General features: G+C 58.4%; 1 long non-coding RNA gene across 1 annotated transcript; it reads left to right on the forward strand.

Moving 5' to 3' along the window:
• Positions 1–398: 398 nt before the first annotated feature.
• On the forward strand, positions 399–4,256 carry LOC123188076 (uncharacterized). The gene is made up of 2 exons (XR_006494334.1): positions 399–795; positions 3,966–4,256. It is a non-coding gene; the product is annotated as an uncharacterized lncRNA (long non-coding RNA).
• Positions 4,257–18,617: the final 14,361 nt, after the last annotated feature.

An 18,617-nucleotide genomic window follows, 5' to 3' on the forward strand; every position in this document is an offset into this window, starting at 1 on the left:
AAGTGGGACAAAGCATTTAAATCAGTGCCAAAACAACACTATAAATGTCTAAATTCATTTTTGAAAAATGCCAAAGGATTCCAAAATTTCCCAAACATTCTATGGCTATGAGGTATATACCATAGTATTTATGTGACCAAGGTTCACATTTTTTTACTAAGTCATTTGATGGCTCAGATTATTGCAAAACTATCTCTAGAAATAAAGCAGAGATAAAAATAGAAAAAGGGCCTAGACTACCATTGGAGACTGGGCCTAAGTGCACAGTGCCTGGAGCCCAGCCCACCACGGCCTCCTCCTCCCCTGGGCCTAACTCCCACCTGAGCTGGCCCAGCTCCTCCGCTGTCGTCTTTCCTTCCCTGTTCAGCCGACCGACGCCCGCGCCGCGCGTTGCCGCCAAGCCACCTCGCCGACCAATCCTGCTACAGCGTCGCCAGACGAGATAAGGAAGCCACCGCGTCTCCCAAATATCTCCACCCACTCCCCACTCCTCACTCCCTCTGGACGCCCCTCTCTCCCTCGTCACTCTCTCTCTCTCGCCCAGATCCGCCACGACCACCACCGTCGTCGCCAAGAACTCCATCGCCCCTGCGGCCACCGTTGCATCCCGCGGGCTAGGAGGTTGCCCTGGAGCTCCGTCGAGCTTCGCTGCTTCGGCTACAAGGGCCGGTTCGAGCTTAGCGCCCCGGCAACGACAAGATCAAGCTCTTCTTCCTCCTGTGGTCGCTGCCGTTTTCATTGAACTGCTTCACTCCGGCCTCCCCCGGCTTCACCGACTCGCCCGCGAGAACCACTGTGAGCGTTCCCCCATTTCCCATAGTTCGCTTTGCCCCGCACGCGCCCTCTGGCTAGCTGCTGCCGTGACCATGCCCCGTCCGAAGCTCTGCTTCCGCCGCTATGTCTGTTGCCACTATTGTAGTTAGCTCCGTACTAAACTAACACCATTGCCATGCTCCTGGGGATCCAGGGCAGCGCGTGCGCCCCGTAGATGGCAGTGCCCGTGGCTTCAATTCTATCCAACCCAAGCTGTGACCGCCGCGGGACATCGCCGAGCCGATAACACCGTCCACCCCCGTGCCTCCTACCTACTCGGGTTGACTCGCGCCGTCGCCCTCATCCAGCAACAGCTCCTCGCGGACCAAGTGCCCGCCGGGAGGCCAAACCTGAGCCGCCCTGCCCCGACATATGGTCGACGGCGTACCCGACGCGCCCGCCGCCGCCCGCGAAATCCCTTGGACGCGCCCGGAGATCCGCTTCGTCGCCCGGCCACGCCCCCGAGCGCGCCGACCCGCGCCTCTGCCACTGCTCACCCGCACCGCCGCGCGCGCCCGCGTGCTTCCCCACCGCGCTTCGCTCCGGCCCGCGCCCAGCACGCCCCGCCTGCGCTCGCCCGTGCCTCCCCCCTGCATCACGCCATCCGTCCCCCGATCACGCATCGTGCTGCTGCTGCCTCTAGCGCTGCTGCCTGCTGCTACTAGCGCAGCGCTGCTAGCTAGCTTCACTGATTTTACACTTCCTAGCCCTCTAAACAGCCCCTAAACAGTGGCTAAACATCTACTAGCAGGAGAAAGAATATTCTGGGGAGGTAGTACACTTGACAATGTTCAGATGTTTCCATTGGACCAAATCCATTTGATGCTTGGTTTAAATCATAAGAAAATCACAAATTTCTACATTCTATGAGCGGAAAAGCAGAAAACAGAAATGCTGCAGTAGCCTTTTCAAACAAAGTCGTGAATAAGCAAATGGATGCTAACATAGCTGCACTTGTTACTAACATGTAGATCGCAGAGAAATGCTCACAATTGATATAAGGCACAAAATCATTGGACGTACAAAACAATAGCTATAGCCTCCGGAAAACCGCTAAATGATGTTTAAAAAAGCTGACGAATTCTCAGACTTAGCAAAATTTCAGGAATTTTTCGGGTATTGTTAGATCTTTGAAAAATCTTAGAAATTAAACCGTATCTCGGATGAAAAAATTTTGTACATGAAAGTTGCTCAGAACGACGAGACGAACCTGGATGCGCAGCCCGTTCGTCCACCATGCCTCCCTAGCATAGCGAACACACAACTTTCCCCTCCGTTTCATCTGTCCGAAAAGCGGAACACTGGGAATACATTCCCGGATGTTTCCCCCCTTCGCCGGTATCACCTCCTACCGTGTTAGGTCACCCCTAGCACCGCGTATTGTCATGTTATGCCTTGTGATGTTTTGATTGCACTGCTATTTATTGTGTTCCCTTCCGTTACTTCTTTCCGGTAGACCCCGAGACCGCTGCCGGTACCCTTGTTGTCGACTACGGTGACGACGACCCCTCCTTGCCAGAGCAACCAGGCAAGCAAACCCTCCTTGAGCATTCCGATATCACCCATTTCTTTCCCTCTCATGCTTGCATTAGAACTGCTACTGCTTTCTGTATGATCCTACTCTGATGCATAGCCTGTTTTGTTACCTGCTTTCATACCTTACCTGCTTATCCCAAACTACTTAGTATAGGTTGGTTAAAGATCCATCAGTGACCCCACCTTGTCCCAGTTGCCTTGCTTTATGTTCGATGACTCGATCAATGTGATCGACGTCCAGGCCCCGACACCGCACATCACCCCACCTAGTTGTACGACTCTGCAGAGTTACCATCGAGTGCCGAGGGTGGAACCTCTTACATCACTCCTGATGAGTCCTCTGTAGTGTAGCTATCCGGTCGTGGTCATCGAGGGTGATTTCCTCCTTAACCACTTCTGATACGGCTCTGTCGTGCAACCCCTCAAGCGTGAACCTCGAGGGTGGATCCTCTTACGTTCACCTTGATGACAACATCGAGTGGAATTCACTGGGGATGATTCCTCGGGTTTTCCCCTTGGTGTTAGACACACAGTTACTATGGTTACTATGACTTTGCACTGAGCCTTGTTACTAAAGATGGGTCGGCCCTGAGGGGTACCCGCGCGAGCTTATAGTGAGTGATGTGGAGTCGGGTTGACCTGGAAAGTGCCCGCGAGATACTTACGAGGCGTGGCCGGGCATTCTTAGCCCTTGCCACAAGTACTCGAGACAGGGCGACGGGGTCACATCGATCGTGAGTCTCTGCTCGTTACCGCGTGCTCCTAATCCACTATGGTTTGGATATTTGATCCGAGGGGCCTCTGGCCTGATAGCACTAACCATCACGTGGGCATAGTATGGGCGTTCTGCGTCATATACATCAGCCGAAGCTTAATAGACGTCAGCGACTGAGCGGCGCGCACCGGGTTGGACTGCGTAAGCTCCTGCCTTGTTGAAGGAGGTAGCTAGGTCTGCTCACCGGCCACCCACGCAACGTGCAGGAGTTCCCGGGGCGATGGCCCATGACCCCTGGGGGCATAGGTTTAGTCCGTCGTGCTGGCCTCTCTATTAAGCCTAGGTCGGGTTGCGGTGTATTGTTTGGCCGAGGCCGGGCATGACCCAGGAAAGTGTGTCCGGCTGAAGTTAATCGAGCGTGGTGGGTAAGTTGGTGCACCCCTGCAGGGAAGAAAACATCTATCGACAGCCTGTCCTACGGTAACGGACACTTGGAGTTGTATCCCGATCAATACAACTAGAACTGGATCCTTGTGATGAGAACTGGATGGTGATGAGAATTGGATTGTGATGATAACTGGATAGTATGGCTCTGGGATTGCTTTCTCGCAGGGAGTCGAGAAAGGATCTCTGGCCGAGGTTGATAACACTACTACTTTACATTATGTTGATCTATACTGTTCTATATGCTTGAAGATGCTTGAAGATGCTAGTCTTTGATAGGCTAGGCCTTTCCCCTTGTTTCTGGCATTCTGCAGTTTAGTCCACAGATACAACCCTTTTCCCTTTGATACAGATGCATACTTAGTTTAGATCTGATGTAAGTCTTGCGAGTACTTTGGATGAGTACTCACGGTTGCTTTGCTACTTCTTTTCCCCCATACCCGATTGTTGCGACCAGATGACGGATCCCAGGAGCCAGACGACGCAACTGATGACTACTACTACCCGAAGGATGCCTACTACTATGTGAAGACCGCACACGACTAGGAGTAGTCAGGAGGCTCCCAGGCAGGAGGCCTTGCCTTTTCGATCATTGTTGCTTTTTGTGCTAGCCTTCTTAAGGCAATCTTGTTTAACTCATGTGTGTACTCAGATATTGTTGCTTTCGCTGACTCTTGTGTATTCGAGCTGATGTATTCGAGCCCTCGAGGCCCCTGGCTTGTAATATAAAGCTTGTATTATTTTGATTTGTGTCTAGAGTTGTGTTGTGATATCTTCCCGTGAGTCCTTGATCTTGATCGCACACATTTGCGTGTATGATTAGTGTACGATTGAATTGAGGGCGTCACAAGTTGGTATCAGAGCCAACTGCCTGTAGGTAGCTCCCTTTCCAACTCCTTGGCCGAAGTTGAGTCTAGTCGATGGAAACTATTTTACTAACATGGTTGCACGGCCCATGGGCCCACGTCGCCATTGGGTGATATTAGGATCTTTTATTCCTCATCTATACTCTGGGACGCCGATCCCTCTTCTATTCGGGTTAAATGGTTTTACTAACTCGAACATTAGGATCTCGTGATCACATCCGCTCGGAGAGCCCCTCATTTCAGATGATCGCCTGCTGCATCAGAAGATTCCGAAGATACTCTATGATATTTCTCTCGAGACTTTGTGCATGTTGCCTTTGCAATTCCCTACCACCGAAATATCCTTATGGATAACTACACACACTTGCCAATCTTACATTCTATCCCATTGATCTTGTTATTACAATATTCTCTGAACTGCTCTCCTTTGTTCCAAGAATCCTTTGAGCTTACTGCCTTGCAGTTCTGTCGGCGTTCTGGGAACGGGGGTCCCCAGACTTGCCTGCCTGCGGCCTGCGGCGTGGCTCAAAAGGGGGCCCAACGCGGCCCATCTTCATCAACACAGACCTAAGACCCTCACGAGGGGCCAAGCCTCGCGGGGCGGACGACACGGAGCTTCCTCAGGCACGGCCTCGTCGGGCTGGCTCGCGAGGAGGCGGAGAGATCAAGGCGGGGTACCTCACGAGGTGCCCGTGACGCAAGCCATGACGACCAAGGGTGCCAGGCGGGCGCCAGCCCGCGTAGTGTCCTCCTTTCCTCTTTGGTGCAAAGGGGGCAAGCGCAGGCGAGAGCATCAAGCAAAGGCACCCGTTTCGGTGCAACAATACCAAGACCACTCCAACGGTAGGAAGGAAGTCATTGTGGAGCCCAAGCCAGCGTCACCACCAGAGCCTTTGGCAGGCGAGGACCAACTTTAGTCAGGATAAGTGTACCAGATGTCCCCCTTCAAAATGGCCAATTGTTGGCGCCCTTCCCGCTCAATATTTGGGAAGAGGCCCAGGGCCTTTGCCTATGAATAGGACTAGCCACCCCCAGGGTAGAAAGGGGGGGAAGAAGGTAATCAAGAAGGGAGAAACTAGCTAGGATCGGATCGGGTAGCATCAGAGAGAGAGAGAGAGAAGGGTGATTGAACTCCTCCTAGCAGTTCATCCCCTCAGCCAAGAACAGACCCTCGTGAGGCTGTTCTTCCTTGTATTGCTCATCATCATCAGCCCAAGAGGCAATCCACCACACCACACACTGGAGTAGGGTATTACACCACAGCGGTGGCCCGAACCAGTATAAACCTTGTGTCTCTTGCGTTGTTCTTTCCGTAGTTCAGATCCTAACATGGCGGAGGGGTGCAGGTAGGTAGGAGGCAGAATCTCCGCGCGCACCCCAGTGTTCGAACCTCAAGGGTCTGCCAGAACCCGAAATCCGACATTTGGCGCGCCAGGTAGGGGTGCACCGGAATTTTCCCTTCCGCCACCGCCACGACCTGCCTTGCGATGAGTAGTGCGTCACCCGCTCCGGCCGCCGACGCCAGTACGGGGGCCAGGGGGCTCAGAGCCCTGGTCCCAGCCCTGCAATGGGTACGGTGGCCGGACAAGTTCAAGCCAACGACGCCGCCGTGCTGCAGCGACGCGACTGATCCGCTGGCCTTCTTGCTGGCGTACGAGGAGGCCATCCTCGAAGCCGGAGGTGACGATAGGGTCATAGCCAGCTGGCTCCCCATGGCCCTCACCGGCGCTCCGCGCGCATGGCTGCTCCACCTGCCGGCAGCCTTCATGGCCTCTTAGGAAGAGCTCCGCAACCTCTCCCCCGCCCACCACGCTACACCAACACCCCCGGTCGTCGCGGCCCTCCTGGGCGGCTCGCAGGTGCCGCCTACAAGTCACCACGTCAAGCCGTTCATCCGCCGGGTCAACACCGCTTCCACGCGGCAGGGGGCTCTCCCGGACCGGGCGGCGCCCAAGGCCGGCCTGACCTTTAGCTCGGAGGACCACCCCTCCAACTCGGCCTGCTCGGGTGCGCTCCCCATGCTGTGCACCTCCACCATCTGTCAGGTGGCCGTCACCAGAACTCTCATCGATGGCGGTGCGGGACTTAGCGTGCTCTCGGTTGAGGCCTTCAACCTCCTCTACATACCCCTGGAACGGCTGCAACCCAGCCGGCCCTTCTCAGGCGTTGGGGGCGGATCATCCAGCTCCTTGGGACAGATCCGGCTCCCAGTAACCTTCGGCACCTACAACAACTTCCGCATGGAGCTGGTCGACTTTGACGTCGCCCCCATCGGCCTCCCCTACAACGCCATCCTCGGCTACCCAGCGCTGGCTCAGTTCATGGCCGCGACGCACCCGGCGTACAACCTCATGAAGATGCCCGGGAGCAGCGGTGTCCTCATCGTGCACGGGGACACCGGAGACGCGCTGCGAGTGCTCAAGCTCGCCTTCCAGACGGCGGCGTCGGCACAGCCCACCGACTCGGAGAACCTCGAGCCCAAGGGGGCTGCACCCGCCAAGAAGAAACAGTTGTTCACCCAAGACAAGGCCGAAACAAAGCAGGTACCCGTCGATGAGGACGGGTCCACCAATGCCACTTTCACCATAGGCGCCAACCTCGAGCCCGAGCAGGAGGAGGCCCTGGTCAGGTTCCTGCACGCAAACAAGAAGGTATTCGCTTGGGAGCCTGACCAGTTGGCGGGGATCGCTAGGAGCGTAATCGAGCATCACCTCAACGTGTGCCCCAACGTGTGCCCTGTGAAGCAGAAGGCAAGGCGGCAGTCCACAGAAAAGCAGGCCTTCATCGTCCAAGAGACCCACAAACTAGAAGCTGCTGGGGTCATTCGCGAGGTCCGATACCCGGATTGGTTGGCCAACCCTGTCGTTGTGCCAAAGAAGGGAGGGAAGGAGCGCATGTGCGTCGACTTCACCAACTTCAACAAGGCATGCCTGCAAGATCCGTTCCCGCTCCCCCGCATCGACCAGATCGTCGATTCCACCGCAGAATGCGACCTGCTATGCTTCTTGGATGCCTTCTCTAGGTATCACCAGATCAAGATGGCGGTAGAATACGTCGAAAAGACAGCCTTCCTAACCCCGTGTGGGGTGTACTGCTACACATGCATGCCATTCGGGCTGCGTAACGCAGGGGCGACCTTTCAGCGGATGATGCACATCACCTTGGGCCCGCAGCTCGGGAAGAATGTTGAGGCTTACGTCGATGACATTGTGGTGAAGTCTCGGGAGGCCAGGACCCTGATACAAGACCTGGAGGAAACCTTCGCGAGCCTCAACGCAGTGAACCTGCGGCTCAACCCAGAGAAGTGTGTGTTCGGAGTCCCCTCGGGCAAGCTCTTGGGTTTCCTCATGTCCCACCGAGGCATCGAGGCTAACCCGAAAAAGGTCAAGGCGGTCGAGGACATGAGCCCGCCAAAGACCCTCAGAGAAATGCAGAAGCTCACTGGGCGTGTGACCGCGCTAGGGCGCTTCATCTCCAAGTTGGGGGAGCGAGCGCTGCCCTTCTTCCAGCTAATGAAGAAAAAGGGGCCCTTTGAATGGACTGAAGAGGCCGACAAGGCGTTCCAGGATCTCAAGAGATACCTGACCAGCCCTCCGGTCATGGTGGCTCCGCGCCCTCAAGAGCCCCTGGTGCTTTACCTCGCCGCCACTCCCTACTCCGCCAGCGCAGCCCTGGTGGCGGTTAGGGAGGAGCATCAAATCAAAACCACGGCAGCAGCCCGGGACAAGGCAAAGCAGGAACAAGGAAGGCCCACAGGAACCGCCACCGCGGCTGAGGAGGATCAGCCGCCGTAGAGGAGTGCACCGGAGGCGGAAGAGGCCCCTCTCCCAGATGGCCAGCCTCAGGAGGCCTCATCGCCTCAGGAGGCGCCATGGTCTCCAGAGGGCGCCACCAGCACTGACGCACCCAACCTCATTGAGCACCCAGTGTACTTCGTCAGCACGGTGTTGCGGGACGCGAGGGCACAGTACCCCATGCCTCAGAAGCTCCTCCTCGCGCTACTGGTGGCCTCGCGCAAGCTGCGGCACTATTTTCAGGGTCACCCCATCAAGGTCGTCTCGTCATATCCCCTGGAGAGAGTGCTCAGGAGCCCTAACTCAGCTGGAAGGGTCGCTGAGTGGAACATAAAACTGCAAGCATTTCAGCTCGAATTCAGCACGACCAGAGTCATCAAGGGAGCAGCATTAGCGGATTTTGTGGCAGAATGGACGGAGGCACCAGGCCTCAAGGCCGACGAGAATCGGTCCCTCTCCCCGGGAAGCGAGGCGCTAGAAGGCTGGGTCATGTACTTCGATGGGGCGTTCTCCAGGCATGGCGCTGGGGCTGGGGCGGTGCTTATATCGCCCACTCAGGACAAGCTCTACTACGCTGTACAGCTCTGTTTCCAGCAAGGCGAAAAGGTCTGCAACAACATAACGAAGTATGAAGGTTTAATAGCGGGCTTGAAGGCCGCAGCTGCCCTGGGGGTGAAACGCCTCACCATCAAGGGCGATTTGCAGCTCCTTGTCAATTTCTCCAACAAGGTGTACGAGCCGAAAGATGAGCACATGGAAGCCTACCTTGCGGAGGTCCGCAGGATGGAGAAGCAGTTCTGGGGATTGGAGTTGCAGCATGTGCCCCGTGGCACCAATCAGGAGGCCGACGACATCGCCAAACGGGCGTCCAGGCGGTTACGTCAGGAGCCTGGCGTCTTCGAGGAGCAGCTCTTCAAGCCCTCAGCCCTGCCGTCATTGTCAAACATGGCTCAGCCTCGGGAGGAGCTCCCCCAGCCACTTGCCTCAGGAGCCCCGGTCTGTGGCCCGGCCTCAGGAGCACGCCTGCTCCTGACGATGGAACCTCAGGAGGTGTCGGATTTCGGGTTCCAGCAGACCCTTGAGGTTCGAACACTGGGGTGCGCGCGGAGATTCTGCCTCCTACCTACCTGCACCCCTCCGCCATGTTAGGATCTGAACTATGGAAAGAACAACGCAAGAGACACAAGGTTTATACTGGTTCGGGCCACCGTTGTGGTGTAATACCCTACTCCACTGTGTGGTGTGTTGATTGCCTCTTGGGCTGATGATGGTGAACAATACAAGGAAGAAAGGCCTCGCGAGGGCCTGTTCTTGGCTGGGGCGATGAACTGCTGGGTGGAGTTCAGTCACCTTTCTCTCTTCTCTCTCTCTCTCAACCAACCGACCGAACTCCCTCCACCCTTAGCTAATCGACCTCCCTTGCTATGTGGGTGGCTGGTCCTATTTATAGAGGCCATGGTCCTCTTCCCAAATATCGAGCGGGAAGGGAGCCAACAATGGCGGGCTAATTTGAAGGGGGACAACAAGTATCAGCTATCCTGACAAAAGTAGTCTTCGCCTGCGCAAAGCTCTGGTGATGACGCCGTCTTGGGCTCCACGGTGACCTCCGTCTCGTAGTCCTCCTGGTGCCGGTCTCGTTGCACCGAAATGGCAACCTTTGCCTGATGCCTCGGTACTCTGCGGCTGCGCTTGCCCCCTTTGCACCGAAGAGGGAAGGAGGACGCTGCGCGGGCTGGCACCCGCCTGGCGCCCTGAGTCGTCATGGCTTGCGTCACGGGCACCTCGTGAGGTACCCCGCCTTGATCTCTCTGCCTCCTCGTTTGCCAGCCTGACGAGGCCGCGCCTGAGGAAGCTCCGCGTCGTCAGCCCCGTGAGGCTTGGCCCCTCGCGAGGGTCTTGGGTTTGTGTTGGTGAAGACGGGCCGTGCTGGGCCCCCCTTTGAGCCACGCCGCAGGCCGCAGGCAGGCAAGTCTGGGGACCCCCGTTCCCAGAACGCCGACAGTAGCCCCCGGGCCCACGGCGCGCCCGGACTTGGCCGTGCCGGGAGGCGAAAGGGCAAGAGCGAAGCGCCGCGGGCCTTAACAGCCTGCGGCCTTGGGCGCCGCGTGGCGGTTGATTGGACGACGGCGTCTCCACATCCCCATGGCACCTCGGCAACTGCGCGGATTGGACAAGTCCCTGCATGCAAAGCGGGTCATGATTACCTGCGATCGTGGGGGCCGTCAGTTGGCTCTCGCCAACTATAAGTACTGATCGACGCGCGCCCTTCCAGTACATCTCCCCTTGCTTCTCCTTCTTCTCCATGGCCCCGTCAAGGAGGTTCTCGGCCGCGGAGGAGGGGAAGGCCTGCCAGGTCGAGCATGCCTCTCCTCCGCCCAAGCGCGGCCGAGGGCGCCCCCGCAAACATCCTGTGGCCACCACGACAGCTCCCCGCGGCCGCGGAGACGCTTTCCAGCATGGTGGCGGGCGGATTACTGCGACCAGGGGGTGCGCTCCGGCTGCGCGTCCCCCCATGCCATGCTTCCGCGCTGCCGAGGTGCTGCCGGAGTTCATCGTGTGGTCGGCGGAGCCGACTAGCACCCGGCTTCCTCTTCCTCACTTCCTCCTTGGCGAGCTCCCGGCCGGCGCCCTGGGTGGCCTCTGGCTTCAGGCCGACGGCTACTGCAGCTGGGCCTCGTGGGTTTCACTGGAGGTCTCCGCAGCCGGGAGCCTGGCCCTGGCCCACGGTTGGCAGTCGTTTGCCCGCGCGCGCGGCCTGTTCTATCGGTGCACCCTACACTTCAGGTTCGACGTTGATGCCACCCTCTACGTGAGGGTGTTTGGGGAAGATGGTCGCCGCGCAGGGTGTTGCCCCGAGGGCGACGACCGCGGCTGGGGACCCGGCTCCGGTGATGACGGAGAGGGCAGCGCTCGCGCGGCAGGCGGCGCTCAGGGTTCTTCAAGCTTCTCCGCCTCTTCTTCAGGCGGCGACTCTTCTAGCGGTGGCCGTGGTCAGCCCCCACGCTGCCGTATCTGCTTGGGAGGTGGCAGCGTGTCCACCCACCGTCGCGCCCTGGTGAAGCACGAGAGGGAGTCCGCCTAAGCTCCGGAGGCAGCTCGGGTTTCCCTGGGAGCTGGTGTGAGGCGAGCTACACCAGATTTGTTCTTTCTTTTCCTTCCTCCTGCGTAAAAAGGACAGTAGCGTGGGGCCCCACGGGGGCGTGTATGGGTTATTGCTGTTAATCATCGTTTTGCTTTCTTTATCGTACCTTCCGGCTATGTGCCCGCGCGTGGATGGTTCCCGGCCCCAGCCGTGGGGGCGATCGACCCAGGCCCTGTGTTTGTGTCGCGGTGCCCGAGGGGCACGGACTGGAGGGGTGCTCCTGCAAGGGGCCCAGGTCACGAACCCTTTGAATGACTAGGATAGGAACATTCGCGAGGGCACTCGTCGGCCTCCCTCGCGAGGCCTTGCACAAGAGAAATCGAGGCACAAGAACGAAAAGCCGAAGAACCACAAGCCAAAGACGGCAACAACTTCAATAAAACTTCGAATGAGAAGGAACAAGCCAACTGTGGAAAGCAAATGAAAAGCCGCGTCCGACACCTAGTCTAGTCTTCGACGTCTTCTCACCAGCGCGGAGCTAAGTGCTGCCACTGGTCGTGGGAGGGAGCCCCAGGGCCTGAGGTCGGCGCTCCTGAGACTCCGGGGCGTGTACAATCCCAACTCATTATTACGTGAGAGTGTCACGGGCGGCGAGCTTCACAGGCGTTGGCCTTCTTCACAGGCTCCGGGCCTTTTCCAAAACGCGACAGCTTCACAGGCACTCGCCTTGCTTCACAGGCTCCGGGCCTTTTCCAAAACGCGATAGCTTCACAGGCACTCGCCTTGCTTCACAGGCTCTGGGCCTTTTCCAAAACGCGATAGCTTCACAGGCACTCACCTTGCTTCACAGGCTCTGGGCCTTTTCCAAAACGCGATAGCTTCATAGGCACTCGCCTTGCTTCACAGGCTCTGGGCCTTTTCCAAAACGCGATAGCTTCACAGGCACTCGCCTTGCTTCACAGGCTCTGGGCCTTTTCCAAAACGCGATAGATTCACAGGCACTCGCCTTGCTTCACAGGCTCTGGGCCTTTTCCAAAACGCGATAGCTTCACAGGCACTCGCCTTGCTTCACAGGCTCTAGGCCTTTTTAGGGGTAGAACCTCCGGAGGTGCTGGATGTTCCATGCATTCTAGACCGGCACTCCCTCCTGAGTCTCCAAGCGCGCGGAGCCGGGCCTGGAAACATGAACAACCTTGAACGGGCCCTCCCACATGGGAGAGAGCTTGTGTAGTCCCTCCCTGGAGAGAACCCGCCTGAGCACAAGGTCTTCTACCTCAAGAGTCCTGGGGCGGATGTTGCGGCAGTGATATCGCCGCAGCGCTTGTTGGTACCTCGCCGCTCGCAGCGCGGCTTCTTGACGACGTTCCTCCCCCAGCACGAGGTCCATCCCCCGCATGGCGTCCTGCTGCGCCTCGTCGAACACCAGGACCCGCGCAGAGCGACGTCTCACCTCGTGAGGAAGGATCGCTTCCGCTCCGTAGACCAGGAAGAACGGGGTCTCTCCAATCGGCTTGGTCGCGGTGGTGCGGATGGACCACAGCACGGACTGAAGCTCGTCGTACCAACCTCTGCCGCAGGCCTCCAGCTTCTTCTTGAACGTCCTGGTCTTGAGGCCCCTCAGGACCTCCGCGTTTGCCTGCTCGGCCTGGCCGTTGCTTCGGGGGTGCGCCACCGAAGCGTAGCATATCTGCGTCCCAAGGTTAGCACAGTATGTTTTGAACAGCTTACTGGTGAACTACGAACCATTGTCCGTGATGATGCGATTCGGCACCCCGAACCGGCTCACGATGCCCTTGATGAACTTGACTGCGGAACCCGCGGGAATGGTGCGAACAACCTCTACTTCAGCCCACTTGGTGAACTTGTCCACGACAACGTAAAGGTAGCGGTAGCCCCCTGGCGCCCGAGGAAACGGGCCCAAGATGTCCAGTCCCCAGACTGCGAATGGCCACGAAAGGGGGATAGTCTGCAAGCCTCCTGCTGGCTGATGGATCTGCTTGGCGTGGAACTGGCAGGCTTCACAAGCTTTCACTAGTTCCACGACGTCATTGAGCGCGGTGGGCCAATAAAACCCACTGCGGAACGCCTTGCCGACGAGGGTCCGTGATGATGAATGATGTCTGCGGTCTCCGCCGTGTATATCTTCCAGCAGTTCTTTCCCTTGCTCCCTGGAGATGCAGCGCAGGGATACATCGTTTGGTCGCTTCTGGTAGAGCTCTCCATCTTTGATGCAGTATGTCGTGGCCTGGCGTGCCACTCGCTCTGCTTCCTCCTCCTTCTCCGGCAGGGTCCCTTGCGTTAAGTAGCTCCGGAGCTCTGCGATCCAACATCCCTCCTGAGGTTCTATCGTCAGGAGTAGGCGTGCTCTCGAGGCCGGGCCACAGGCCGGAGCTCCCGAGGCAGGTGGCTGGGGGAGCTCCTCCCGGGGCTGAGCCGTGTTTGATAATGACGGCAGGACTGAAGGCTTGAAGAGTCGCTCCTCGAAAATGCCAGGCTCCTGAGGTAACCGCCTGGACGCGCGTTTGGCGATGTCATCGGCTTCCTGATTGGTGCCACGGGGCACATGCTGCAACTCCAACCCCCAGAACTGCTTCTCCATCCTGCGGAACTCCGCAAGGTAGGCTTCCATGTGCTCATCCTTCGGCTCGTACACCTTGTTGGAGAAGTTGACAAGGAGCTGCGAATCACCCTTGATGGTGAGGCGTTTCACCCCCAGGGCAGCTGCGGCCTTCAAGCCCACTATTAGACCTTCATACTTCGCTATGTTGTTGGAGACCTTTTCACCTTGCTCGAAACAGAGCTGCACGGCGTAATAGAGCTTGTCCTGAGTGGGCGATATAAGCACCGCCCCAGCCCCAGCGCCGTGCCTGGAGAACGGTCCATCGAAGTACATGACCCAGCCTTCTGGCGCCTCGCTTCCCGGGGACAGGGACCGATCCTCGTCGGCCTTGAGGCCTGGCGCCTCCGTCCATTCCGCCACAAAATCCGCCAACGCTGCTCCCTTGATGACTCTTGTCGTGCTGAATTCGAGCTGAAACGCTTGCAGCTCTATGTTCCACTCAGCGACCCTCCCAGCTGAATTGGGGCTCCTGAGCACTCTCTCCAGGGGGTATGACGAGACGACCTTGATGGGGTGACCCTGAAAATAGGGCCGCAGCTTGCGCGAGGCCACCAGTAGCGCAAGGAGGAGTTTTTGAGGCATGAGGTACCGTGCCCTTGCATCCCGCAACACCGTGCTGACGAAGTACACTAGGTGTTCAACGAGATGGAGTGCGTCAGTGCTGGTGGCTCCCTTTGGAGACCTTGGCGCCTCTTGAGGCAGTGAAGACTCCTGAGTCTGGCCATCTGGGAGTGGGGCCTATTCCACTTCTGGTGCGCCCTTCTGTAACGTTTGATCCTCCTCAGCCGCTGTAGCGGTCTCTGTGGGCCTTCCCCGTTCCTGTTCCGCCTCGTCCCGGGCCGCTGCTGCGGTTTTGATTCGACGCTCCTCTCTGACTGCCACCAAGGCCGCGCTGGCGGAGTAGGGAGTGGCGGTGAGGTAAAGCACTAGGGGCTCTTGAGGGCGCGGAGCCACCATGACCGACGGACTGGTCAGGTATCTCTTGAGATCCTGAAACGCCTTGTCGGCCTCTTCAGTCCACTCGAAGGGCCCCTTTTTCTTCATTAGCTGGAAGAAAGGTAGCGCTCGCTCCCCCAACATGGAGATGAAGCGCCCTAGAACGGTCACGCGCCCCGTGAGCTTCTGCATTTCTCTGAGGGTCTTTGGCGGGCTCATGTCTTCCACTGCCTTGACCTTCTCCGGGTTAGCCTCGATGCCTCGGTGGGACACGAGGAAACCCAAGAGCTTGCCCGAGGGGACTCCGAACACACACTTCTCTGGGTTGAGCCGTAGGTTCACTGCGTTGAGGCTCGCGAAGGTTTCCTCCAGGTCTTGTATCAAGGTCCTGGCCTCCCGAGATTTTACCATGATGTCATCGACGTAAGCTTCGACATTCTTCCCGAGCTGTGGGCTCAGGATGATGCGCATCAGCCGCTGAAAGGTCGCCCCTGCGTTACGCAGCCCGAATGGCATGCATGTGTAGCAGTACACCCCACACGGGGTTAGGAAGGCTGTCTTCTTGACGTCTTCTACCGCCATCTTGATCTGGTGATACCTAGAGAAGGCATCCAGGAAGCATAACAGGTCGCATTCCGCAGTGGAATCGACGATCTGGTCGATGCGGGGGAGCGGGAACGGATGTTGCGGGCATGCTTTGTTGAGGTTGGCGAAGTCGACACACATGCGCTCCTTCCCTCCCTTCTTCGACACAACGACAGGGTTGGCCAACCAATCTGGGTATCGGACCTCGCGAATGACCCCAGCGGCCTCTAATTTGCGGGTCTCCTGGACGATGAAGGCCTGCTTTTCTGTGGACTGCCGCCTGGCCTTCTGCTTCACAGGGCGCACGTTGGGGCACACGTTGAGGTGATGCTCGATTACACTCCTGGGGATCCCTGCCAACTAGTCTGGCTCCCAAGCGAATACCTTTTTGTTTGCGCGCAGGAACCCGACCAGGGCCTCCTCCTGCTCGGGCTTGAGGTGGGCGCCTATGGTGAAAGTGGCGTTGGTGGACCCATCCTCATCGACGGGTATCTGCTTGGTTTCTGCCTTGTCTTGGGTGAACAATTGCTTCTTCTTGGCGGGCGCAGCTCCCTTGGGCTCGGGGGCCTCCAAGTCGGCGGGCTGTGCCGACGCCGCTGTCTTGAAGACGAGCTTGAGCGCTCGCAGAGCATCCCCGGTGTCCTCATGCACAGTGAGGACACCGCTGCTTCCGGGCATCTTCATGAGGTTGTACGCAGGGTGCGTCGCCACCGTGAACTGGGCCAGCGCTGGGTAGCCGAGGATGGCGTTGTAGGGGAGGCTAATGGGGGCGATGTCGTAGTCGACCAGCTCCGTGCGGAAGTTGTCGTAGGTGCCGAAGGTTACTGGGAGCCGGATCTGTCCCAAGGAGCTGGATGATCTGCCCCCAACGCCTGAGAAGGGCCGGCTGGGTCGCAGTCGTTCCTGGGGTCTGCAGAGGAGATTGAAGGCCTCGACCGAGAGCATGCTGAGGCCCGCGCCGCCATCAATGAGGGTTCTGGTGACGGCCACCTGGCAGATGGTGGGGGTGCACAGCATGGGGAGCGCACCCGAGCAGGCCGAGTTGGAGGGGTGGTCCTCCAAGCTGAAGGTCAGGCTGGTCTCGGGCGCCGCCCGATCCAGAGGAGCCCCCTGCCGCATGGAAGCGGCACTGACCCGGCGGATGAACGGCTTGACGTGGTGACTTGTGGGCGGCGCCTGCGAGCCGCCCAAGAGGGCCGCGACGACCGGGGGTGTTGACGCAGCGCGATAAACGGGGGAGAGGTTGCGGGGCTCCATGGGCGTGCGAAGCCCGCGGGGCGAAGAACCAGCTGGGGTGAGCGTGGGAGTTGCGGTGCGGCCGTCTTGCCGCACAGGAGGATGCTGAGACGATGCTTGTTGCTTGTCGCCCGCCGGGCCGGTGGCAGCGTTGACGGCAGGTGACGAGGAACGGCGAGGACGCCCGCCGACAGGGGCCGTCTGGGCGACGCGGGAAGCGAGGGCGGCCCTGCGCTTCGCGCGGGCCCGACAAGCGTCAGACATGGGCGCGATGGTCGGAGGAGAACGGGGTTGTAGAAGGTGGATTCCGGCGCACCCCTACCTGGCGCGCCAAATGTCGGATTTCGGGTTCCGGCAGACCCTTGAGGTTCGAACACTGGGGTGCGCGCGGAGATTCTGCCTCCTACCTACCTGCACCCCTCCGCCATGTTAGGATCTGAACTACGGAAAGAACAACACAAGAGACACAAGGTTTATACTGGTTCGGGCCACCGCTGTGGTGTAATACCCTACTCCAGTGTGTGGTGTGTGGATTGCCTCTTGGGCTGATGATGGCGAACAATACAAGGAAGAAAGGCCTCGCGAGGGCCTGTTCTTGGCTGGGGCGATGAACTGCTGGGTGGAGTTCAGTCACCTTTCTCTTCTCTCTCTCTCTCTCTCTCTCTCTCTCTCTCTCTCTCTCAACCAACCGACCGAACTCCCTCCACCCTCAGCTAATCTACCTCCCTTGCTATGTGGGTGGCTGGTCCTATTTATAGAGGCCCTGGTCCTCTTCCCAAATATCGAGCAGGAAGGGAGCCAACAATGGCGGGCTAATTTGAAGGGGGACAGCAAGTATCAGCTATCCTGACAAAAGTAGTCTTCGCCTACGCAAAGCTCTGGTGATGACGCCGTCTTGGGCTCCACGGTGACCTCCATCACGTAGTCCTCCTGGTCCTGGTCTCGTTGCACTGAAATGGCAACCTTTGCCTGATGCCTCGGTACTCCGCGGCTGCGCTTGCCCCCTTTGCACCGAAGAGGGAAGGAGGACGCTGCGCGGGCTGGCACCCGCCTGGCGCCCTGAGTCGTCATGGCTTGCGTCACAGGCACCTCGTGAGGTACCCCGCCTTGATCTCTCCGCCTCCTCGTGAGCCAGCCTGATGAGGCCGCGCCTGAGGAAGCTCCACGTCATCCACCCTGCGAGGCTTGGCCCCTCGCGATGGTCTTGGGTTTGTGTTGGTGAAGACGGGCCGTGCTGGGCCCCCCTTTGAGCCACGCCGCAGGCCACAGGCAGGCAAGTCTGGGGACCCCCGTTCCCAGAACGCCGACAGGAAGGGTGCTGGATCACGGAGCTCCGGAGTTACTTAACACAAGGGACCCTACCGGAGAAGGAGGAGGAAGCGGAGCGTGTGGCACGGCAGGCCACGGCATACTGCATCAAGGATGGAGAGCTCTACCGGAAGCGACCAAATGATGTATCCCTACGCTGCATCTCGAGGGAGCAAGGAAAGGAACTACTGGAAGATATACACGACGGAGACTGTGGACATCATTCATCATCACGGACCCTCGTCGGCAAGGCGTTCCGCAGTGGGTTTTATTGGCCCACCACACTCAATGACGTCATCGAACTGGTGAAAGCTTGTGAGGCCTGCCAGTTCCACGCCAAGCAGATCCATCAGCCGGCAGGAGGCCTGCAGACTATACCCCTTTCGTGGCCATTTGCAGTCTGGGGGCTGGACATCCTGGGCCCGTTTCCTCGGGCGCCAGGGGGCTACCGCTACCTCTACATCGCCGTGGATAAGTTCACCAAGTGGGCTGAAGTAGAGGCCGTCCGCACCATCCCCGCGGGTTCCGCGGTCAAGTTCATCAGGGGCATCGTGAGCCGGTTCGGGGTGCCGAACCGCATCATCACAGAAAACGGTTCGCAGTTCACCAGTAACCTCTTCAAAACATACTGTGCTAACCTTGGAACGCAGATATGCTACGCTTCGGTGGCGCACCCCCAAAG

The sequence above is a fragment of the Triticum aestivum genome, chromosome 2A (assembly GCF_018294505.1).
Source record: "Triticum aestivum cultivar Chinese Spring chromosome 2A, IWGSC CS RefSeq v2.1, whole genome shotgun sequence".
NCBI lineage: Eukaryota > Viridiplantae > Streptophyta > Magnoliopsida > Poales > Poaceae > Triticum > Triticum aestivum.